Below are 24,748 nucleotides of genomic sequence, written 5' to 3'. Positions count from 1 at the left end.
GCTTAACAATTTCGTTGACAGGGTTGGTCCAAAATTATCTCCTCCTGATATTGACCCGGAGGGTTATAATGGTGGGAAGATTGATATTATTGGTTTGCGTTGGCTGAAATTTGAGTTTAAAAATCGCAAATCTTATGGCAAGTTGTATGTTTCTAAAAAAGGACCATCAGTGTTGGGATGGAAAGATCAAGGTGAATTACATATAATTCTTGATCCAATTCGGTGGAAAAAGTGTTGGTGATGGATGAAGGCACTAAGACGGGTGAGAAACTCTTTAAGAAATTTCCTTCTGTGTTTCAGAAGAAAATTGGCAAATTAAAGGATTTTGAGCATAAGAATTTTAAAATATTCTGCAGTGCCGAAAATCCATAAGGTCGGAAGTGTGCCAATCGCTTTAAGAAAGGATGTTGCGTCTGAACTTGATAGATTGGTCTCCTCTGACATAATTGAGCCAATTGAGGCATCTGCTTGGGTTTCTCCCTTAGTTTTTGTGAAACGTACAAACGGAAAATTGAGATTAAGTGTGGATTTACGCCATCTGAATGATAATATTGTGGTGGATCAATTCCTCTTGCCAAAAATTAATGAGATGTTAGCCTTACTTGATGGAGCTAGGTGGTTCACCACAATTGACTTATCTGCCGCATACCACCAAATTCCCTTGTTTAAAGACAGCAAGCAGTACACTGCTTTTATAACCCCTCAAGGATGTTTTCAATTTAAGAGAATGCCTTTCGGCCCGGCTTCGGCTGTTTTTCAGCGCTTAATGCACAGGTTGTTTTCCACCGTAAAGGACACAGTTTTTCCAAGACGATATTCTCGTTTTTGGTAAAGACAAGGCAGAACATGATAATACTTTGGATAAAGTTTTGAGTATACTAGATGCAAAAGGTTTGACCGTAGAATATACTATGTGTACATTCTCCAGCGATCATGTCACTTATTTAGGTCATGTCATTGATTGTGATGGTATCAGACCAAAACCTAATTTAATTGATGCAATTAAGTGTGCTCCTTCTCCCAAACGAAAGGATGATGTTAGATCTTTTATTGGCCTAGCCGAATTTTGTTCTAAATATATTCCAAATTTTGCAACCAGAACGTATAATATTAGACAACTGTTGAAAAACAAAGCCAAGTGTGTTTGGTCTATGGAATGTGAACAAGATTTTGAGGACATAAAAAGCTGCATCACTAACATCGCTTCGTTAAAAAGATTTAATCCTGAGGCGCAAACTATCATTACTACTGATGCCAGCTTTAAAGGTTTAGGTTCTGTTTTATCTCAAATTGGTTTGAATAGCAAAGAACAAATTGTGGCATATGCTTCCAGGTCACTATCGCCTACTGAGGAAAAATATTCTACCATTGAAAAAGAATCGTTAGCATGTGTGTGGGCGGTTAATCATTTCAGAGCTTTTGTGTGGAGTACAAAATTTATTTTACGCTGTGATCACAAGCCATTACTCAGGGTCTTAACCACTGAAGGAACTATTCATACTTCTGCAAGAGTTGCCAGACTTGCTATCAAGTTGCAGGATTTCTGTTATAAGATGGAATATTTACCAGGGAAAGAAAATTGTATAGCTGACTTTCTTTCTAGAATGCCAAAGCAGCTTGAAGAATGTGAAGATGAATTGTGGAACTCTTTTCAGGTGGCTTATGTTCAGGATTTGGAGGGAGCAGGCATTTTGAAGGAGAAGTGGGATGATGACTATCTCAAAGTTGAGGAGTTAACTTTGGTGAAATCGCATCTAGCGGAGACCTGGCCAAAGAGAGTGGATAGTAAACATCCTTTAAAGTCTTTTTGGGAGGTTAGATTTGATTTAAGTGTTAGAGAAGGTAATATCTGGTTTGGCAAAAGAGTCATACCTCTAAAGACTTTGCGTTTGTCCGTCATGGCTTTATGCCATGAAGGGCATTTTGGCATTGTCCATTCTAAACGCACAGTTAAAACTTCATTTTGGTGGCCTGGAATAGATGTAGATATAGATAGTTTTGTGAGGAATTGTAAATCATGCCAATCTGCTGATAAATCTTTGGTGATGTGCAAGCCTTCTATGGGTACTATGATTGGACCCAATTCACCCTGGGAGCACACAGCTATTGACATTAAGGGTCCTATTGGAAATGAGCAGAAGTATATTTTGGTGTTAATGAATTTGTTCTCAAGATGGCCTTTTGTAAAAATTGTGAATAGGGCAGATACGGATACTGTTTTGCGATTTTTAGACAAATCTTTCACATTGGAAAGCATTCCTTCTGTTTTGTTAAGTGACAATGATGTTCAGTTTATGTCAAGTAAGGCCAAAGAGTACTTTAATAGATTGGGCATCAGACATAAAACCACGGCTTTGTATAACCCAAACAGCAATGGCATGGTTGAACCCTTTAACCGGGTTATCAAAAACACCATTCAAATGTCTGGTAAAAATAAGGATTGGGAAATTCATGTTTTGAAAATGGTTTGGTCTTACAGAACTTCAATTTGTGACGCTACAGGTTATCCCCTTTTGTTCTTATGCGTGGTAGAAATCCACGTACAAAATTTACTTGTGGATGGTTGATCAAATCCAATGTGGTCAATTGGTCTGAAAATTTTGTTAAGGAAAAAAGTCAGGCTTCACATCTCAAAAGTAAGATTTGGTATGATTCCAAGCACAATGTGAAGGATGTTGATTTAGTTGTTGGACAATGGGTAAGAGTTAGGAAACCTTGTAAATCTACTAAGGATGAGAGTTGTTTTATGAACCTATTTAAGTTGTGGAGATTTTTGAATAATTCTGTTCGCCTCACGGATGGACGAGTGTAGAACTTTAAAAGGATTGCTAAGTGTTCTCCTCAAGTTTCTTTCAACAAATCTTCTGATTTGTTTGATTTAGAAGATTTGTTGTGCCCTAATTCTTCGTTGTCACATAATATCTTTAACCAAGATGTAGTTTCTGATGATTCTGATATTCCTGTACCTGGAATTTCAGGTTTGGTTAATTGTGGTGAGTTATCAGATGTGGCTACTTCTAATCCTTCAAGTTGTGCCAGTCAAGTTGTGTCAAATGCTTTAAGGAACTCTAGACGTGAAAAAAGGCCTCCAGTTTGGTTGGCTGATTATATTTCTGAAAGTTTTCCCCTATAGGAATCCCCTCTTCCTTATTTCTTCCTTTGAATGTTGATATCCTGTTTTATTTATTTTTTATTTATTTATTTATTTTTTTATAAGGTGGGGGATGATGTTGGTTTTTAGTTATATTAGTTTTTTTTTATTCTGTTCCAAAGGGGATGTGTTATGTTGTGTAATACACCTTCAATGTAATACACCTTTAACTGTGTTCATTCTATTTCCACATTCCTTAGAACACTGTATTGCTTATGTATTCCAATGTATGTCCGTTGATGCCGACTGCTTTCCTGTCAGGCGGCGTACCTGCTCTTCTCTGGATTAAATATACTTAAAAACTACTCTGAGTGTTCTCTTCATACACAACAAGCAGCCCCACCAAGTGTGCCCAACAACATTTTGCCTGGGGTAGGATGCGGTCAGGTGTTCAGTATCAAAGGGAATCCTTTAATTAGCAGCAAAGGAAATATATTTTCTGATGTTCAGTACAGACGTTACAGTTAATTTTTCCTCTACAAGGATAGCATCTCCAAGAGCTGTTATACTTTTCTAAAACCGGAAGATAATTCTGCTGCTTAAGATGGAAATATTAGATACTTTGGAAGAAGCAACATTTATAGAGCATTTGTGTTGGTTTAGTCGCGACACTCCTAAATTAAAATATTAGATAATCAAGCAAGTAATAATATTTGCATCTTCTATAAAACATAAACCCCACCTTCCGATGAAGTACAGTTAGATCACGACTACTAGCTTCTGCATACAACTGAGAAAGCTTTCCATGAAAATACAGAGCCAAACTTTAAAATAGACAAACTGGACAATCCACTGACATGGTGCAAACGTAACAAGTATATAAAAAGCCAACAGTCTCAACATTTGTATTGTGAAACAAGAGACACGTCTACACCCATAAGCTGGTTATATCTTAAATTAATTAGATACATTACCATCTGTTTCAATGGCTCTTCAAAGATAGCATGTTGACAGCAGAACTCTACAGAGGCTTGTGCGATTACCATCACCATGTTTAGGAGGCCAAACCAAGGAGAACATTTCTAAGAAAGCGTCTTATTCTTGAGTTCTAGATGTTTCTGCTTGGAAATTCCAAACCCATTGGTTTTCCCCGGTTTAAAGAAGTTTATTATTCCAAACTAATTACTAAAAATATTAGTAAACTATTATAAGTAGAAGCAAAGATGCATGTTTGTTCATTGTAGTCTTTTCTTTCCCAATGTAATTTCCCTTGTATTTCCACAAAGCAACTAAACCAACTACAGGGTCCACAAAGTCATGCAGTCAAACTCACAGGGAGAACTGGAGGTGGGGTGAAGAGTAGGACCTAGCCCAATGCTTACAGAATATTATCTGTTGTCTGCTTCTTTGCAAATGTATCTTGGGTAACTATGTATCTCAGTGTGGCCCTCGGCCTGCTAACCGTGCCTTAATGAGTCAGTCGATGTGCATATATGATGTTCTTGGTGCCAATTGGGGGGGGGGGGGGGGGGGGATGTTATTGTTTGCTTATCTTCACAAAATGACAAAAATAAAGTTAAAAAAAAAAATCACAGGGAGGACACAATTCCTTGCATAACAAGCTACATTTGCTAGCTCCTAGTTAAAAATGTTTACCAAGTTTTGTGTCAAATGTTAAAAATTCACAGGAGATAGAATCCAAATTACATAAACAACATTGCATCTGGAACACACAGTTGTCTCTGAACGTCGTCCCCACATTAACTGCATTCAAGAAACATCTGAAAATCCAGCCTTTCAGACTTGCTATGTAATTTCAATTTGAAAGCTTTTAAATCAGTGTTACTTTCCTGTGATTTCCATTTTGGTTCCTTTTGCCTAAGGCTTATGTGTACAATACAGATACTTAAAGTGGGCTTTGGGTCAGCTCATGGGCCATTATTGGTTGGTTTTCTTGTCAATCTCGTTTGCGTGCTTCTTATTTGATGACTTTCCTGTCCTCCTTGTATTGCCTCTTCCCTGGAACTCTTCGCTTTTGTGGCCACCACTTTTTAGTATTAAATCATTTTTATTGTAGGATTGCAAACAAATGGACATACATAAACTGTCCCAGATATTGCATACATTGACATAGTAAAAGCGGAGGACTTGGAAAGTCAAAAAGGCCCAATCCTAGCCCGTGTGGACATAACCTAGCACAATACCTAAATGCCTGCAGCCTTTTAGAAGGAAAAACAAAGAAGAAGAGGATAAACAAGAAAAGAACCCACTAACTAAAGCCCCCTCCCACCCATACCCAACTATCCCTCCCCTCACCCACGTTCAATGTCCACGACTTATTGTACTGAGGCCCATGCACGCTAATCAGGTTCTTCCTCCCCAGTCTCTGTAAAAACGCAGCAATCTAAGATATCGGGGGCAGGTGACCTCCCGGAACTCCGAAGACAGCAGGGACAAAAAGGGTTGCCACAACGCTACATATTTGGCCCCCTCCCCAGTTGTTTTAGCGAAAGCTTTTCCATGCCAAGCATAAGTCAGAGGCGAAGTAACCACCCATGCAATGTAGGGACAAGCGCCGTCCTCCAGCGAGTAAGAAAGCTTTGTAGAGCTGAGCCCAGCGCAATCGCGATCAGGCGGCCCCTTCGGGAACGTAACAGGTATGTCAGAGAATTCGGAAGCCCTAAGAGGACATAAGATGGAAAACGGGGAATCTCCGTATCAAAGTGCTCATCTACAGCATCCAGAATCTGTTGCCAATACCCCTGCAGATGTATACAATCCCAAAGCAGATGCACCAGTGTGCCCACCTGCGCGCAGCCCTACCAACACAATGCATCCCTGGAGTGATCCATTTTGTGGAGCTGTTCGGGGTGTAGTACCAATAAGTCACGATTTTGTGAGTTGTCTGTAAGCCCCATATGGTAAGCAGAGTGACGTGCTCTATAATAAATACCCTCCCACTCCTTCCGGCTAAAACTTCTACCCATTTCCCTCTCCCAACGGGCCCTACCCACACTATAGACATCCAAGTATTTAGCTAATAACATCTTATAGAGATCCGATATTAATTTCTTATCCGTCTGACGCGTAATCAGCCAATACTCATATGAAGTGAGGCGTCTGTCAGCCTCTGAGTGCACCTGCTCATTAAGAGCCCAATGCCGAGCCTGTAAGTACCTGAGCCTCTCCCCTTCCGGCAACCCATACTCCCTTCTAAAATGAGAGAAGGAAATCACCCCTTCAGCAGAGTATAAATGGTAAAGAAAGCGGCAACCTGCTGGTCTACATTTCGCATAGGCCACTGTCTAACCCAGGCGAAAAGTCAGGATTTTCCAAAATAGGGGTAAGGAGGGACGAGAAAGTGGTGAGGTCATGGCTAATATTCATCTGATCCCACACCTCCATAAGGACCCTAGTGATATGTGAGGCGTATTGATTAGGGGGCCTGTGCTGCTTCCTAAGAAAAGGAATTTCCTCAAGGGGCCTTCCCACCACCGCCTGGTACAGCCAGTATTTGTCCGACTCCCATCTGCTCCACTCCACCAAAAGGCGAAGCTGAGCCGCTTGAAAGTAGAGCGTTAGATCAGGAAGACCAATCCCTCCACTCTCCGGGGGAAGCATCGCCAACCTTAATTTGAGGCGCGGTTTCCTTACATTCCAAATAAACTGGGCCAGTTCCGACTGCCCCTGCTTAATCCAACCTACGGGGGGCCGCAGGGGGATGGTGCGTAATAAGTACAAGACCTGCGGGAGAACCGTCATTTTGATTGCAGCCACCCTGCCTAGCCAAGACAGGGGGTGGTGTTTACACCGACCTCGCTCCCTTCGGATCTTGGACCGTAACACAGCATATTCGATGTCAATCGTATGCCTCAAAGATGGGGCCAACTGGATCCCTAAATAAGGAACTGCCCCCGTCACCCACTGAATGGGAAACGTGCTTTGTAACTCCTCTCTGGTATGTTTCTCCAAAGACAAATCAAGGGCAACAGATTTAATCATGTTGACCTTGAACCCAGAGAACCGCCCAAACGAGTTCAAGTCGACAATACACGCAGGCAACGCTTCCTTAGGGTGAGAAAGCGAGATCAAGACATCATCAGCATATAAGCTGATCTTATGTACATAGCCCCCAAATTTGATCCCAGACACATCCGGATTGATCCTCAATTTCTGTGCCAGCGGCTTCATATATAGGGCAAACAGGAGGGACGATAACGGGCACCCCTGCCTCATTCTCCTCCCGATAACAAACCAAAGAGAAGTACCGGGGCCGTCGGGAATGTATAACAATTCAGAATATAGGTGTGGAACTTTAGACCCATTCCCGTCTTCTTGAGTACTCTTGCTAAGTATGGCCAGTGGACCTGATCGAACGCCTTCTCTGCATCTATGGCGAGCATCATATGTTTCCCCTCCGTGAGCGTTGCTTTCTCTATAAGATGTAGGGCTCGTTTGGTATTGTCTGAGGTTTGGCGTCCCGGGATGAAACCCGCCTGATCAATTAAGCCTCCCATATACGGTCCAAGCCGGGCAGCCAACATTCCCGTTTACAGTTTAAGATCGACATTAAGAAGGGAAGTAGGGCCATACACCGGTCCTTTTCCAGTTCCGGTATCACCGCAATGGAGGACTCCAAGAGGTCACTCGGGATTGCTCCCGGCGTTGAAAAAGAATTAAAAAGGCACACCAGTAACAGAACAACCTGCGCACAGAATGTTTTATATAAGCTTGCGGGGAACCTATCAGGCCCCGGAGTCTTTGCCGGTTTTAGGCGCGAGATGGCAGCAATGGCCTCCTCCAGTCTAATATCACGTTCCAAAAAATCTACCTGATCCCCTCGAGAGTACCGGAAGGGGAGTGGAATCCAGAAAAGCATCATACTCCATGTCGCCAACAGGCTCACCGGAATACAAAATCGGCATAAAAATCTCTAAATGCATCAGCAATATCGTGGTCCTCCGTGACACGCCTCCCATCCCCCCTGACAATCTCCTGAACCGCCTGTTGCTGTCGGGCCTCACGGAACTTATGTGCCAAAAGCTTCCCACATCGGTCCCCTCCTGTGTAATATGCGTGACGAAGTCTCAGGGCCACGAACTCCGCCCTATCCTGATCAATCGCCACTAGCTGTTGCCTAACCACCCTCAACTCCCTCCACACCCTGGGCGCCCCGTCAAGCTCTCCAACTTGCTGAGTAAGCTCATCTCTTACGATGCCGTTCTACATTATCTGCGGCAGAAATCGCAATAAACTCTCCCCTTATAACCGCCTTCAAAGCTGCCCACTGTGTCGCAAGAGTAGTATCTGTATTGCTATTGTGTGAGAGATAGTCTGCGATATCGCGCTGTATTCGTGTGATCACATCTTTACGGTACAATAATGTCTCTATAAGGCGCCGAGTCCGCTGCGCTCGCTGAATCGGGGGGAGAGTAAGGACAACAAACACTGGCGCATGATCCGACCAGGAGGCTTCCCCAATTTCAACTTCCGTAGCTAGGGAATGTGTGGGCAGGGTTGCAAGCAGGTAATCGAGCAGAGAATAAGTTTTGTGCGCATTTGAAAAATAAGAGTACTCCCGCTCCCGGGGGTGAAAGATGCGCCAAAGGCCCCTAGAACCTAACTTGCAGAGGCGGGCCAGTCCCTCTTTGGATAAGGCACCCACCTACGAAACACGCTGACAGGACCTATTCATGACATTATCGAAAACCGTATTGAGGTCTCCCCCAAAACTATGTGGCAGTCTGGTGTCGATGTGACTTCCGTAAGTGCAGTATGAAAAAACCGCTCCTGACCATCGTTGGGCGCATAGACAGAGCCAATAGTAAACTCAATGGAGCCTAAAGAGGACCTATAAATTAACAACCTCCCCTTAATCTCCGCAAAATTATGCAAGACTCTGCCCTTAAATCTCTGAGACACTAGTATAGCCACCCCGCCGTCTTAGTAGAGGCGGAGGAAAAGAACTGTAGGGGAAATTTCCGGGAACGGCGACGATGGCAATCTCGGTGCAAGAGGTGAGTCTCCTGAAAGAGGCAAATGTCGGCCTGGGCTTGTTCTAGACAGAGCAGTACAGCCTTGCGCTTAACTGGATTGTAGAAGCCCCTCACGTTAAGCGTTAGTATTTTCAAATCTTCGACCGGCATCTAACCCACAGAGTATTGGGACCACCAGTGTACCCTACCCCCCAGCAACAATCTGTGCGTTCCATAAGTGTCTATTCTCTCTGCGTGCCAACCCCAGATGCCAAAAACAGACCCAAGCTTTGGGTGGACAGAGAACACCAACCTCCTTTCCACACCCTCCTCCCTTCCCAAGACCCAAAATAAGAAAAGAAAAACACTTTCAAACCAATTGTCCATCATCCGTAGATGCTTGGTAACACAGCAGTACAGGTAACTCAGTAACTTCCAATATACCCCCCTCCCGCCAACGGCTAGCGCCAAAGAGAAAAGGTGCAAACTATAGGCCATAGTATGGAACAGGTCAGCCAGGTAAAGACAAAGCCAGTTCCAATGCCACCGACTCCACAGCAGCCCGCTGACACTATCACCGCCGCAGGAGGCTTCCGCGCCAGTCTCCTCCGTCTCTGCTGTCGCCATTGCGGCCTGGAATGGTCACCACCTGCAGCATGATCAGTCAAGTCCCCTTCATACGCCGGCAGATCAATGCTCAGTAGCCGGCACGCTTCTGACAAGGAACGCAGTTGATAAACTTTGTTGTCCCATTTAAACACCAAGTGGAACGGGTGGCCCCAGTTATAAGAAATATTGCGTTCTTGCAGGAGTGCCGTGACCAGCTTGAAAGTTCTGCATTTCCGCAAAGTTAAGGCAGACAGGTCTTGAAAAAGGACTGGGGAGTGGCCTCTGAAATGAATGGTATGCAACTGACGGGCCTTTTGCAAGATTTCCTCCTTCGTGAGATAGTCCTGCACGCAAACTAAAATATCTGGGGGTGGAGCAGAGGTAGAGCGCGGGGTGCCCACCCGATGCGCCCTGTCCAGGCGAAGCTCCGTATCCAGAGGGCGCCTCAGTATGTGATTGAAGAGCTCGCAAGCAAAACTAAATAGGTCCTTTGTACCCTCAGCCATCATCACTCCTCGAATCCTGAAGTTATTGCGCCGGGAGCGATTTTCCAAATACTCCAGGTGGGTCTGAAGATCCACCTGCTGGTCATGGATACGTGATATCTCCTGCTGCAGGGCCTCTACTTCGGCATCTCTCCCTTCGCTCCAGATCTGCAACTCGTTCCCCTATAGCATCCACGTCCTGGGGTACCTCCTTGATATCCTCCCTGAGTTCCCATTTCAAGGACTGAATATCATCTCGCAGAGTGTTAAACAAAGATTCAAGGAAGGACTTAGTGATAGGTTCAGACCCGCCTCCACGGTCGGAAGTGGGTGGGGGGGGGCAGCAGTCGCTGCCATGAGGTTGGTCTGCTGACCCTCCGGGACTTTAGCAAACAGTTCCTTAAGAGTCTTTTCTCTCCTTCCCCTGGAGGTGGACATTGCGCGCGGTAGACACCACAGGACCCCAGACTGGGGCTGCGCTTCCCCTGCGAGATCCGTTAAACGATGAGACCCAAACACCAACCCAACCCACGCTAGACGACGAGGTCCAAGGGGTCACCCCTATGCTACAGGTGCGCTGGGTCCCCCACTCCTCGCTCTCACCCCCAGTGGCCGCCGCTGACTATCCAACACACCTTCTCCTCTGCACCAGACCACAGTCTCTTCCAGTTGCGACCCTCGGTAGGTCCATCCTCGTCAAAAGCACTATGAGGCCTGATAACCCCACCTCAAGGAGAACACAAACCAACGTCCACAGCTTACAGTCACTCACTTCAACAAGGTATTCATGCAGGCCTTAGCTACTCCTGTCGCCAAACCGTACACAGCATTTCTGGCCAAGCCAGGCCGCAGTCGCTCCCGCTATCACATATACGAAGGGGGAGGGGTGGAAGGAGGGGGGAGAAACACCCTGTCTCACGCTACAGTCTTAAGCAGCCGCACCCCGGCGTGAAGATCGCGATTTAACCAGTCTCCGCCCGAGAGGCCTCCAAGCCGTACATGCGCGAGTGCCCCCGACTGCGTCACTCAGACAGGGAATTCAGGCAAAGGCCCCAAAGAGCCACAATCACCCCCGCTCACCAGACCTCTCTCCGGGGCGCTCCGTCGTTCCTGCCCGGCCCTCCTGAGGCTCACAAGTAGGCCCTCCAGCCCAAATTGCTCCTGTTGTGCTCGCCGGCCGCCACTCCTTCCTCATGGCCGATGTAGGGGTCAACACTTGTCTGTGGGTCCGCAGTAGCCCTGGCCGATCCAGCAACCAGGGCCTCACGCCTACAGCGGCGGGTCCACAGCAGGTCCAGAGCCGGGGTCTCGGAGAACCCACGCGGGCCAGACCACACCTTAGCCTCCAAGTCGTGGATAACTCGCTCCGCTGTTCCACCTGATTGGCCTGCACGCCGGATCCACTTCCCTGGCCCTCTCAAGTCCAGTGAGCCCTCAGCTGCAGTGCCGACTCGCGCCGTTCTTAGTCCACCGGCCCTGCCGACCAGGCCTGCAGGCCGCACCACCAGTCGCACGTTCCCGGACACTATACCACCAACACTGCCAGACTCACGGCCACTCCGACCAAAAAAGAGGGCAGGGACTATTCCGGACCCTCAACCTTGGCCGACAAGGGGCTATGAAAGGTACATTGCCTGTGCTTTAATCAGCAGTCGGCGGGAGCTCGGAACGACACAACCGATCATGCCGCCATCTTGGCCACTCCCCCGCCACCACTTTTTAAAGGGCTTTTGGTCAGGCACATTCATGCATTTCCTTCTATTGCTTGGGAGCCTTTAGCCATTGGCTTTCAACATTATCAATCAGTTCTTCGATCAGCCCAGGAGAGTAATTTAGTCTCTACCAATAAGGAGCTGTAGAGGGAAAGAAATAAACAGGTCGCCCTCCTCTCAATGTACAACACAAATACCTGTTCATCCAAGGCTCCTCTTCTTGAGGGTATTCATATAAGTGGAGGCGGAGGTTCCATCACTCTTTTTCCCTACCACTCCTCACTTTTATCAGATGTAGTGTCTGTCCCCCTCCCTCTGTCCGTGTTAGCCACAACAACAACAGTGTTGCGTGTTAGTTAGTTCCCTTTTGCTGCTCTAAACCGTGGCAAAAAAATTCTATGTCAGGACAGGAGGCTCCGATTAGGCTTTCTCATTTCTTTAATGAAATGCTCAGCAGCCAATAAAAATAACCAAAAAACTACATTTCCCATGAACACCAGGGAGTAACCATAGAGTGTAGTGCAGGGGTCTCCAACCTTTTGTGTAGTGAGAGCTACTTGTGGTCCATGAAAGTTGTCGTGAGCTACTATACCCCAAGTAACTCGCGCATTTGTCCGAGAGACCCCCCACGCCAAATCTAATAGCTAAAAAGTGGGTAATATTTGCAAATGTGGTTTTAAACAGTAATGCAAAGACATTTTGAATAGTAGGAGGTGTTTTTCAAGGTATAAAGACTAGCCTATCTGTGCTTGCAACATGCAATGTTTGGCAATATCAGAAAAATTAACAATAAAAACCAGCCAATGAAATCAGCCCACAAATAGCCAAAAAACCACAGTCAAGCATTGGAACAGCTCACCAGCCAAAAAGATCGGCCCACAAACAGCTAGTGGTGAGAAAGTAAAATGCTATAAAACACAACACAAAATTAATTTTACTTTAGAAATAAATTGCCTATTCGTAGAGTAGACAGTTTTTGAGGCAGACCTTGCTTTGATAGCATGTGTGTATTTTAACCCCGTCGCACTGGATGCCTGACTAATTTACTTTATATCCCATTTCCAAGATTTATTGCATGGGACACCCTGCCCGTTGACAAATGTAAACAATCACACATTAAAGTTAAACCATTTGATAGCACTGCACAGTAAAAGAATTGGAAAAATTGTAGGCATGGTTTTTCATCTACTTTTCTACAAAAATCACTTTTAAGCAGCTATAACAAAAAAGTGAAACTGTCAACATCACAAACCTAAAACAAATGTTAATGCAGAAATGTATGCATAGGCACGGTTGGCAAGAGGCCATATTCTGTGTGATATTTCCCTTCTGTATTTCAGCCAACAGAACCTGAGGTGTACCTTTTACCATTTTAAGTACTAACTAGCATAAAAACCACAGCATGCAAAACAATAAGACTGACCAATTGGCAGCTCCTTTTGTGTGTTTATATGCGAGTTGTGTGTAACTGTGCGAATTGAGCCCTCTCCTGCCCTCTGCTCATGTCAGCTGATCTGCTGTTGCTAGTGTTCCTGCCTTCACTTGGCTAGATGCCAGCTCTGGGCTGCAGTTTCATTGTGATTGCGTCCTTTACCTGCAGGGGTGTTTCTTTCCTCTGTGTTCTGGCCACTCATGAGAGCACCTTGCAAGATGAATGGTGGTGGCCCATAGTGGCTGTGTGCCCGGGTTGCTATCACCTCAGAAGCAACATCTATTGGTGTTACAAGCATCTACATGAGTACCGTCATAGAAAAGAGTAGGTAAGAGCTGCATTTCTTGTGGGGAATCACTCTACCGCTAAAAATACCTGGTAGGCTGACTAAGCTGGAGGTCAGGCAGCGACCCACTGTAGGGAGCAGTGCAAGAACATTTGATGTGCGTCTGGTACGTCTCTAACAGTCTCATGCAACAGAAGCTAAAACGAACACTGACTTTGCAATGGAAAAGGTCATCTGCAAGACAAAGTGCGACACAGGAGCAGGGCAGAATTGGCCTATCACGAAATAAATCAATCAAAATCGAGTGCCCAAATAAAAACCAAATATAGCCAAAAGAAAGATGGGCAAGGTCATGGCTAACACTGGGTGCCCACACTACAAAACTGGAGAGGAAAACTAAAGCTGGAAGACACACAACTGAAGGTGAAAATAAATAAAATAACCAGTTAGTTATCAGTAAGACTTAAGCCAATTCCGTAGGACATCTTTAATACAATATTTTCCAAATATTTTTAATACATTTGTATATGTGCTGCGAGTTGAATGAAACCATTAATTTGTATTGTCTTGCCAAAAAACCAGAAAGCCACTAGACCGCAAAATACATTTGAAGTGGAAAACGAGAATACCAACATATGCGAAATCACGTTACATTTTTCTCCCTTTTCAAAATGGACTAGACGAGTTTACCTTTAGAATATTACTGTGTTGAGCAGGAATTTGTTCATCAGATTCTGCCCTTTTATTTTGCCCTTACCTAGTGCATGTACAGCAGGCCTCTTTCAGCTGGAAGAACAACTGTTCCGTCTGTCCCCGGTCACCCCGGGGCCTCTGCCTCCTTTCACACCTCACCAACTGTAGACCTGCCTCCTTAGACCTAGCAGGCACAGAAGAGGCCTCCACCTGGATGGGAGATCGTACTAATGATGTGAAGCTAATTGTTGTCGCGCTGTGATAATTGCAGCATCTGAGGTGGATTAAAATGGCGTGGGAGCTCGAGAGGCATAACCACATGGAAAGAAACCGGAAGTATTCCACGTCTGAGTAAAATCATGTATCGAGTGTTGTATGTAAAGTGTACTCTTACCGGCATAAGTGTTGAGGGTCCAGGCCCCACGGTGTGCTCTCACGGCTGGCCTGCAGCTCTGATGAAAGATAAGGTGGCAGGCTGTACTGCTGTAATCAGCAGATGGCATGGCAGTTTTGTACTGCTTCCGTGACCTGGAAACCAGCTGGTCTGCCCTGCCATGCCTGCTTCCGCTCCACACTAGCACCTTTAGCGCTCGTGATTCAAACAATGAACAGCGCGGTGCTAGTGAGGAAAAGGCAGAGTGCTCATAGTCGAGACGCTGATCTCCACGTAGAAGAGGAACGTCATCCTCTTTAGCCCAACCCACCCCAGCTAACTCAAAGCCAATCAGAGCTGCTGGTTTGGGTGAGGGCGGGCAACGCAGGCTGAAAAAAGCCTAAAAAGCCCAAACAACACCAAAGGGCTACTAAATTCAGCAGCAAGTGTCAAGAGCTACTTACAGGGTCTCGGCGAGCTACCGGTAGCTCGCGATCGACCGGTTGGAGACCCCTGGTGTAGTGTATAAAAGGTCCCAACATCAGTCTGTCTTCCTCTTTCTTTGCTGCTCCGCAGCCAGTTAAGTGCATTATATTTACTCTCTTGGCATATTGTTACTGCTTGTTAACTTTGTGCATTGTTGCTTACTGTTATCTTTGTGCTTTGCCTTTGCGCATTGTGGTCGCGCGTCTGGGGCTCTGTCTCCGTTGTACCTTCGAGCGTTTTGTTTACCGCTGCTGGCGTGCAGTTTCCTTTGCTGTCGGAGCCTGTGCCTCACCTCCGTTTTCTTTGCCCGAGCGCTTACTAGCTGCTCGCGCGCTGCTAGTGAAGCGGGAGCAGGGGTTCCGTTTTGTTTAGGAGCGCGAGCGCTCTTGCAGCGGTCTTCGGTGGCAGGCGGCATGCGCGCTGTCCCATTTCCGGTTGTTGGTGTTTCCTCAGCTGGTTGAGTGACGGCGTTTTGACGTCTTACCCACAGCCTGTCACCGGAATTAACCCCGTCGGACACCGAGGTCTTTGGTTGTTTTTTCGTGGCATAGGCTCTGCCTAGAGTGTTCTATATTGTGCAGGCTTTGGCTCCCTCCACGCTTTATTCTTTGGCAAGTCAGGTTTGTTCCTGCTTATTCCAAGCCTGCTTTGGGGTCTCAACACTCCCCCTTGACTTGTGTTTTTTCAACACTCCATATTGTTCTAGTCGTCTTGTGGGCAATTTATCTCTACCTTGGTGTAGAATGGCTGATTATTATGATGACGCTGATGACGACTATTATTATGCTGATGAGGAGGAAGGCTCCTTGGAACAGGACTTGGTTGAACAGTTAGATAAGGGTGTTCAACAATCCGTTAACAAAAGCACTGGTACGTGCTATTAACCCCTTAAAGCGTCACTTGAATCTCTATGCGCAGCAGCAGGGCTGGTTGCCTGCTTCCAAGAAAACAGCTAAATCTCCTGTTAACCCTCATAAGACTGACTTTCAACGTCTGGCAAAGAGTTTGGCGACTGCGCCTTCCACTACTTCTTTTCTACACGATGCTGAATCGGACAACGCACAGTCTTCCGCTTCTTCAGACCATGCTTCTCCTCCCCCAAAGAAACGTGTCTGTAAGGAACATTTTGTGGACGCCCCGGAGCGTCCTCCGGTGCTCAATTTCGAGCCTGCAGACATCGTTCATCCGAACTCTTCCTCATGGATGCCTTCACCGGCTGTGGCCTCCTACATTGAGGCACATATTCGCCAACCTTTTGAAGCTTCGGTTCGGGCCAGGTTGCGCTCAGAGTGCCCGAGGCCTGATTTGTCTGCCCATTTGACCGAGACACCAGAGGTTGACCCCATGATGGTCACATATTTGAAAAAATATGCAAAGGACCCGAAGAAGGGCCTTGATAGATCTTGGCGGTCTTGTCAAGATAAAATGTTAGACCTGCTTGGCGCCCTCACCAAGATTTTAGATCTAGGTTATAGAGCGCAGGAGGCCTCTGCCCTTGTGAATCCAAAAGAGATGATTGAGTGGGCACAACAAGCGATCTGCCAATTGGGACATGCCAATTGTGCAATGTCTGCAGAGCGTCGCAGGTCCATCCTGTTGAAGCTTGACCCTAGGCTCTCTGAATTGGCCACTTCGGAATCTGGACCTGAGGCGGACGGCCTCCTGTTTGGTCAGCCGTTTCTTAAAGAGCTCACGCGGTTTGTCTCCACCTTCAGTGGTATTGACAAGGCGCAGGCCTCCTTGTGGCGAGCCATGCATCCGGTTTTTGCAAAGGCCGGACGAGGTAGGGGACGCTCGTTCGGCCGTGGTTCTGCCAATCAGTCCCAAAGAGGCAATTCCTCTCAGCAAAGAGGATCTTACGACGCCGGTTATTCAACCAGAGCCAACTTTTACCCTTCAAGAAAAGGAAAAGGCCAGTACGGCAAAGGACGTTCAGGTGGTCAGCAGGGACACTACCAGGATACCCACTCTACAGGTGAGCCTGATTCGTGCATGCGATGTGATGTTGGGGGGGTCGCATTCAGTTTTTCCTGCAAAATTGGCGCATGCTCTCCAACGATGCATGGGTGTTACAAACTGTTCAGAATAGAATTCTAACACCCGATGCATCAAATCCGTCCTCCTCCTTGTTTACATTTTTCTCTTCAGGATCAGGTTTGTCTCTCCGGAGAGATAGACGCTCTCCTCAAAAAAGGGGCGATTCTTCCAACCACCCGTCATCCGAAGGGGTTTGCCAGCTCAGTCTTTCTGGTCAGGAAAAAAGGGGGCGGCTCTCGCCTAGTTCTCAACCTGAAAGACTTCAACGGAGGGGTGGTCTATCGACATTTCAAGATGGAGGGTATCCATCTCTTGTGGGATCTCCTTCGCGAAGGGGATTGGATGGTCCGTCTGGATCTCAAGGATGCGTACCTTTCCGTTCCCATTTACAAACCGCATCGTCGTTTTCTCCAGTTTCACTGGCAGGGAGTCTGGTACGAGTATCAGGTTCTCCCGTTCGGTCTTTCGTCGGCACCATGGTGCTTCACGAAGCTGTTGAGACCGGTTGTGGAACATCTTCGGTCTCAGGGTGTCCGGTTGATTATTTATCTGGACGATATTCTCCTTTTGGCGGATTGTCCTCTCAAACTTCTTCAACATCTGGAATGGTCCATCACTCTTTTACAGTCTCTGGGTTTTCTGATCAATGTTCAGAAATCGGTTTTGGTTCCTGCCCAGTGTATGGAATTCCTGGGTTTCCAGATCGACTCGGTGGCTTGTCAACTCCTCTTGCCCAACCAAAAGATGCGTTATATCAAGAGAGAGTTGACATCTGTTATTTCCAGACCGACTGTGTCATTGAGGTCGTTGGCACGAGTAGTAGGTCTGCGGGCATCGTCCATCCAGGCGATATTTCCGGGTCCTCTGCATTACAGTGCAATGCAACGACTGAAAATTCTACATCTCCGGAAGGGCCTCGGATATTCCGATCAGATTCCTCTTACGGAGCAGGTCCGTTGGGAAATGCAGTGGTGGTTGGACCACATGGAGGCCTGGAATGGTCGAGCCCTCTTCGGGGTATCCCCGGATCTAGTGATAGAATCCGATGCCAGTCGGTGGGGTTGGGGAGCCCCCTGCGGCTCGGTTTCGACCGGGGGTCGTTGGTCCCCTCAGGAATTGACTCTACATATCAACTGTCTGGAACTCCTAGCGGGTTCCTTTGCAATCAAATGTTTTTCCCCCCTGCAACCGAGTTGTTGTGTCCTTCTCCGGATGGACAATGTATCAGCGGTCCGCTACGTGAACAAACTGGGCGGGACAAGGTCCAAAGTCTTGGCGGAGATCGCCAAGGATTTCTGGCACTTCTGTCTGCAGAAGAAGATCACTGTTATTGCGGAGTATCTTCCGGGATGCCACAATCAGATAGCGGACTGGCACTCCAGACATCTCCGAGATTACAGCGATTGGAGGCTGCACCCTCGAGTCTTCTGTGCTCTCCATCGGCGTTGGGGTCCTTGTCAGCTAGATCTATTTGCCTCTCGCCTCAATGCGCAACTTCCGCGTTTTTACAGTTGGAGACCGGACCCTCAAGCTCTGGCCACGGATGCCTTTCTCCAACAGTGGCCATCGACTCTTTGCTATGCCTTCCCACCATTTCTAATGATTCCCAGAGTGTTGGCTTACTCCAAACGGTTTCAGACGGATCTGATTCTGATTGCCCCTCTCTGGAGGGCTCAAGCGTGGTTTCCGGTGCTTCTGGAAATGTGTTCGGCTCCGCCGTTTCTTCTTCCCCCATTGTGGAATCTCCTATTGGATCCTCTCGGAGATCCTCATCCCCTGATCCTCTCAGGCTCCCTGCAACTGCTCGCGTGGAGTATCTCGGGGATCGTTGGTCGCTCCCGGGCCTTTCAGGCGACGCTTCCAAATTCCTTAGTGAGGCATGGGCTCCCAATACTCACAAACGGTATAAAGGGTCTTGGAAGCGTTGGTGCGATTGGTGTACTCAACGACAAGTTGATCCCGTTTCAGCAGATGTCAGTGTGATTGTTAATTTCTTGGCCTCTTTAGCCACCTCTGGTCTGGCTTATTCGACTGTCAATGGTTTCCGTTCGGCTATCTCAGCGGGTCATGCCCACATCGATGGGAAACCTGCGGGTGAACATCCTTTTGTTTCCAGGTTACTTAAAGGGGTTCGTTTTGCAAAACCTCCCATCTCCTAAGTATGTTACCTTATGGGATGTTTCAGTTGTCCTCAGATTCTTGGAAGCCTGGCCTTCAAATTCTTTGTTGTCTCGCAAGCAATTATCTGCGAAACTGACGATGTTGCTATGTTTGGTCTCATGTAAGCGCGTGTCAGATGTACACGCTTTAGATCTTGCGGGTCGCAGTTTTACTCCTGAAGGAGTTTCTTTTCGTCTTTCCAGACGTACAAAATCTAATACACCTTCTATTACTTATCCTTCTTTTCCTTCTCATCCCAACCTTTGTGTGGTTCAATGCCTAAAGGATTACGAGGTGAGTACCGCTTCTTTGCGCTCAGACATGCAGGGTCAACTGCTGATTGCTTTACAAAAGCCTTTTCGCCCTGTCTCTCCAGCTACCTTGGCGCGCTGGGTGCGGTGGCTTATGTCTAAAGCGGGAATTGATGTTTCTGTGTTGGCGCGCATTCTGCTCGTGGAGCGATGGCGTCCAAAGCTTATTCCATGGGTGTTACTCTGTTTGATATCATGAAAGCTGCAGATTGGTCATCTGCTTCTGTATTTAAAACGTTTTATTTTAAACCAATTGATAGTGTTGCTTCTGTGGTGGTGGATCAGCTTTAAAAAAGCATAATCGGAGCCTCCTGTCCTGACATAGAATTCAAAATTTGCAAACATTCGTGACAAGAATTTTCAATTCTATTAAGGACTAGGAGGCGAGGATTATCCCACCCGTGTTTCATATTTGTATGCTGATGTATTATGACTGTATACATGCAATTACAAATATTTCACTCCTTGTTCTCCCTCCCTGACTTGCTGAACAGTATTATTACTTTGGATATTATGGCTCTGTATCTTTTTCCAGGTTCAGACCAGAAGTGATGTCGTTTGTTCCTTGGCGGAATCTGTTTCTCCTCCTGGTTTCTGGACCCATGGTTCTTCGGCTGCCTACTTCAGGATCCTCTGGATGACAGCGGCTTGTTTGGAATTGTTGTTCCTGTTGTATTTGGGATTTTACTTTAACTTGGACGTATTTCCACAAAGAAAGAGGAAGACAGACTGATGTTGGGACCTTTTATACACTACACTCTATGGTTACTCCCTGGTGTTCATGGGAAATGTAGTTTTTTGGTTATTTTTATTGGCTGCTGAGCATTTCATTAAAGAAATGAGAAAGCATAATCCTCGCCTCCTGGTCCTTAATAGAATTGAAAATTCTTGTCACGAATGTTTGCAAATTTTGAATTGACAACGTCAATGGATCCTGCACTGGTGCACTATTGGCTTTAGATATGCATGACAAGTCTTTAAAATTATGCCGAAAGGAAAATAATGCTTTTTTTAATGAAGTTTGTGGACCTTCTCTCCCCATGCTGCATAGTACCAGAAAGTGCAATAGGTGGGCTCTCTCGAAGAAAAAAAGTCCAAAAGTAGTAGTGTCCCTAAAAAATATTTGACTTGGTTTCTAAATGCGGTTAACAGACGTGTCTACATAATCCAAACAACCGGCGACTCCGGACTTACTAAAATCAGTATTCTCACAAAATCATAGGATGCTCGTGATAAAAACACAGTCATCGACATCTGTACCTTGGCACTCACTCATGATAAAGTCATGAGCAGGGTACCCGGTAAACAATCCTAGGATTACAGACGCGGGCTTCCTGCCAATAGGACACTGTCTTCTATCTTTGAAGGTGGCCTCTTCTGCCTGCCGCCGCGTCAGGATGAGACGCCCTCCGCCGCTTGCAGCTCGGGCTGTTGCTAGGAAGACGGTTTGTCTCCAGACAGCAACTCAGATGACTTAGGCTAAGGCTACTTCAGCAACCTAACCAAAGCTTACCCCAAAACCCCGGCCATATTTAAAGTTCAATACGAAGTACATACAGCGTCGACATTCCCAGTAAAATAAATATTTTATTTATATCACTATACTAGGAGAAACATGTGACATAACGATAGGGAGTATAATAAAATATTGTGCACCAATACAGAATAACAGATATAAATGATTACATAACTTTTTACGGAATACAGGTTATTCATGCTAGTAATCAACATAAAAACAAAGGTAACGTACTTCCCCATAAGTAGGCCACTACAATAGTATATTTATTACGAGTTCCTACTTCCTTCAACACAGCTGGCATTAATCTAAAATGGCCGGGGAGTTAACCAAGAAAAACAATTAGAAAGGCTATTCTATTTCAGTTTCGTTTAGGTGTATAGTCAAGTATTTGTTGTGCGTCTAGCTTTTCAGCCTTTCTCGATACGAAGACCTTCGCCCCTGTCACTTGCTATTAGAATGAAATCACAAATATCAGTAAACTGTACCTGTCCAAGTTCTGCGGCAACAGTGGCTGTCAGCTCTACCTTCACCTCACAGCAAATCCAGCAGCGAACTCGGAGACGCCTGACGCATCTTAGTTAACACCTCCCACCCAAGGTCCGCTTCCTTCAAGTCACTGTTCTGTGGGCATGGAGAGAGGACATATGTGTAGGCCACGCCTAGAGGCACTTAACAGGGCGGCCATCTTGGAACTGATGTTTACTAGCCTAGAGTGGCCGAAACGGAATGTTTTTTATTAAACATTTAATAATAGTAATTCCTAATCTGCAGTTGACGCGCATTTGAAAAAGTATTGGCACTCTGACCCTTACTGCCGTGGGTGCGCAATCAGTGAGTGCAGAGGCAGGGTTAAAAACGTGGCTAACTAGAACAACATTTTGTGTCACGATTTTTAGGTTTTGCACCGTCTGGTTATCGAGTATTGGGCATTGGGGGCATTCATAATCTTCCCTTTGAATGCCATCCGCCAGTTGTTTTACTTGGGTTTTGTGATTGGGGACTCACATTTTCTGACTTTCTAGTGCTAGCTTTATTTGTTTTAGAATGTCTAGGTTCAGTCCCCCCTCCCAAGGAGCAACGCCTTTTCATGCCACTTCCCCTTGTAGTCTTCCACCAAGTATTCCTTTCTAAAAACAGAGCTCTAAATCTTGTTCTTGTTACATTTACAATTCTTTCAAAGACAGAGGTCAAATGTCAGGCTCTTGTCTTCTGAGGGAGCTTGGTGTTTACTTTTCTTTCTCCTACTTCAAAGTGAGAGGATTTATGTGACAACCTTGCTGGGTACTAGGAGTAGAGGAAAGGCTTTTTTCTAGCCCACAACATGTAAATTAACTGTGAAAGTTTTTCAGAATATATCAGAAATAACAAAGCATAAGTGAAGCGCATTATTTGTTAATTCTGAAGTGTGTTGAAAACAAGTACTTTAACCAATCAATCAGCATTTGTGTAGCACAACACTGTCACCCATAGGGGTATCTGGGCACATAGGGTGTGAGGTCTCAGTCTAAGAGCCACGTCTTGAGATTTTTTTTGAAGTCCACCAGCGAGGGTGATGTTCGAAGATGGAGGTGCAGGTTGTTCCAGGTCTTGGCGGCGATGTAGGAGAAGAAGCGCCCCACTGCGATGGATGCGGGGGTGCGCATGGGCAAGTGAGGAGGAGCACAAGTGTCTTCGGGGTTGTTGGAAATTCAGTTGATGGTTTTTGTCGGCCGGTCCTTGATTGTCTAGAGCTTGTAGGCATGCACGAGGATCTTGAACTGGCATCTCTTCTGGATGGGGAGCCGGTGGAGGTGTCTAAGTGGGGGGGGGGGGGGGGGGGACTGGGGGGGGGCGATGTTGGTCCTTTTGGGGAGGTCCAGGATGAATCTGGCTGCCGCATTCTGTATGGTCTGAAGTCATCTAGGAGCTGGGCGAGGATGCCGGTGTAGAGAGCGTTACCATAGTCGAGGTGGCTTGTGACGAGGGCGTAAGTGGCAGTTTTTTCGGATACTGGTTGGGATCCATCGGAAGATTCTGTGGAGTGTGCAAAGTGTGTGGAAGCAGGAAGCGGCAACTGCGTTGACTTACTGTTTCATGGTCAGTTCACTGTTGAGGATAATGCCTAGGTTGCGCGCATGGTCTTTCGGTGTGGGTGTTGGTCTGAGTTTTGCTGCCCAGCCACCAGCTGTGCTCCCAAAGTTCAGTAATTCTGTCTTGTTGAAGATGAGTTTAAGACAGTTGTCCCTTATCCAGTTGGCTACATTGGTCATGGAGTTGCAGAAGCTGGTTCTGGCGGTGGAGGGGGTCTTCGGAGAATGAGAAGATAAGTTGGGTGTTGTCTGCGTATGAAATTATGATGAGGCAGTGGAATCTGGTGATGTCTGCGAGGGGAGTCATGTAGGTGTTGAACCGGGTGGGTCTGTGGGATGATCCTTGGGTACACCACATATGATGCCCGGACTCACGCCGGAGTCATGCCAGAGTCCTGCCCGTCTGCGCCTGTCAGCGCCAAGGAAGCGCCAAGGGCCACGGGGAATATACGCCATAACACAGGTCCCGGTATGTCTAGATCGTTTCTTCTTTCTTTGAACAAACTCTCGCCACATTGCCATGCAACTCTCAAACCCGACACATGGTACTGCCCTATTCACTGCCAACACTGTAAGAAAACCTTCTGGCCAGAGTCAACATACAAAAATAAAACACGATCCACTACTCTACGAGGGGGGCTCATTAACGCCAGATCTATGTGTAAAAATGCACAGCACATCCATGATTTGATTACAGAAATGAATTTGGATTGGCTCTTCATAACTGAATCGTGGTTAAAATCCTGGTGCAACCCAGACATAGTAGTAGCCCTCCCACAAGGATTTCAAATCCAACGTCTAGATAGACCAGAACAAAGGGGAGGGGGTCTGGCTATTATTCACCGCGACACCATAACCTGCACTACCTATGAACTATCTGATATAAAGGGAGCAGAGGCTATGGCCTTTTGTTTAAATATCCATGATTCCTTATCATTTTCTGGAGCCTTGGTATATCACCCCCCGGGGCAACCCCAAGAATTCCTAGAGAGCATAGGGAATGTACTGAGCAATCTTACGCTCATAGCTGCCCACTTCACATTATTAGGGGATCTAAATTTCCATCTTGACTCCCCTAATGACCCAGAAGTAATGTGTATCATGGAAATAATGAATGTTCTCGGTCTTACCCTGTTAAACAATGAACCCACGCATAGCGCGGGCCATATATTGGACTGTATTTGTTCAAAGTTTAACCTGCTGACCTGTACATCCCCAGTAGTCCAAACCTGGTCTGATCACAAACTTATTCCTTTTGAGGTGACCCTTAACTCACCCCAAAATACTCACAGAGATACTAAAATAAGATCTACAGGAGGAAAGAAACCTGATTGGAAACAAGTCCTCGCCCAACCAAATTTTCTAACAAATGTAATAGAGACTAAACCTATACTATCTGGCCATACAACAATAGATAATCAATATTTTTGTGATTGGATTACAACTCTTAGTAACCAACCAGACCTGTTGAAGGAAATAACTCCAATGGGCAATAGAAACAAAAGAAGTA

General features: G+C 46.2%; 1 protein-coding gene across 1 annotated transcript in view; it reads right to left on the bottom strand.

Annotated features, from left to right (window-relative positions):
- The window catches only part of TRAFD1 (TRAF-type zinc finger domain containing 1), a 305,815-nt gene extending 284,028 nt beyond the window's left edge, over nt 1-21,787 (bottom strand). The window contains exon 1 of the mRNA XM_086943078.1: nt 21,655-21,787. The gene's annotated coding sequence lies outside the window, so the exon portion shown is untranslated. The remainder of the gene's footprint in view (nt 1-21,654) is intronic.
- Between the last annotated feature and the right edge of the window lie 2,961 nt (nt 21,788-24,748).

The sequence above is a fragment of the Lissotriton vulgaris genome, chromosome 11 (genome assembly GCF_964263255.1).
Source record: "Lissotriton vulgaris chromosome 11, aLisVul1.2, whole genome shotgun sequence".
Lineage (NCBI taxonomy): Eukaryota > Metazoa > Chordata > Amphibia > Caudata > Salamandridae > Lissotriton > Lissotriton vulgaris.
This window is presented reverse-complemented; position numbering and strand designations above follow the sequence as displayed.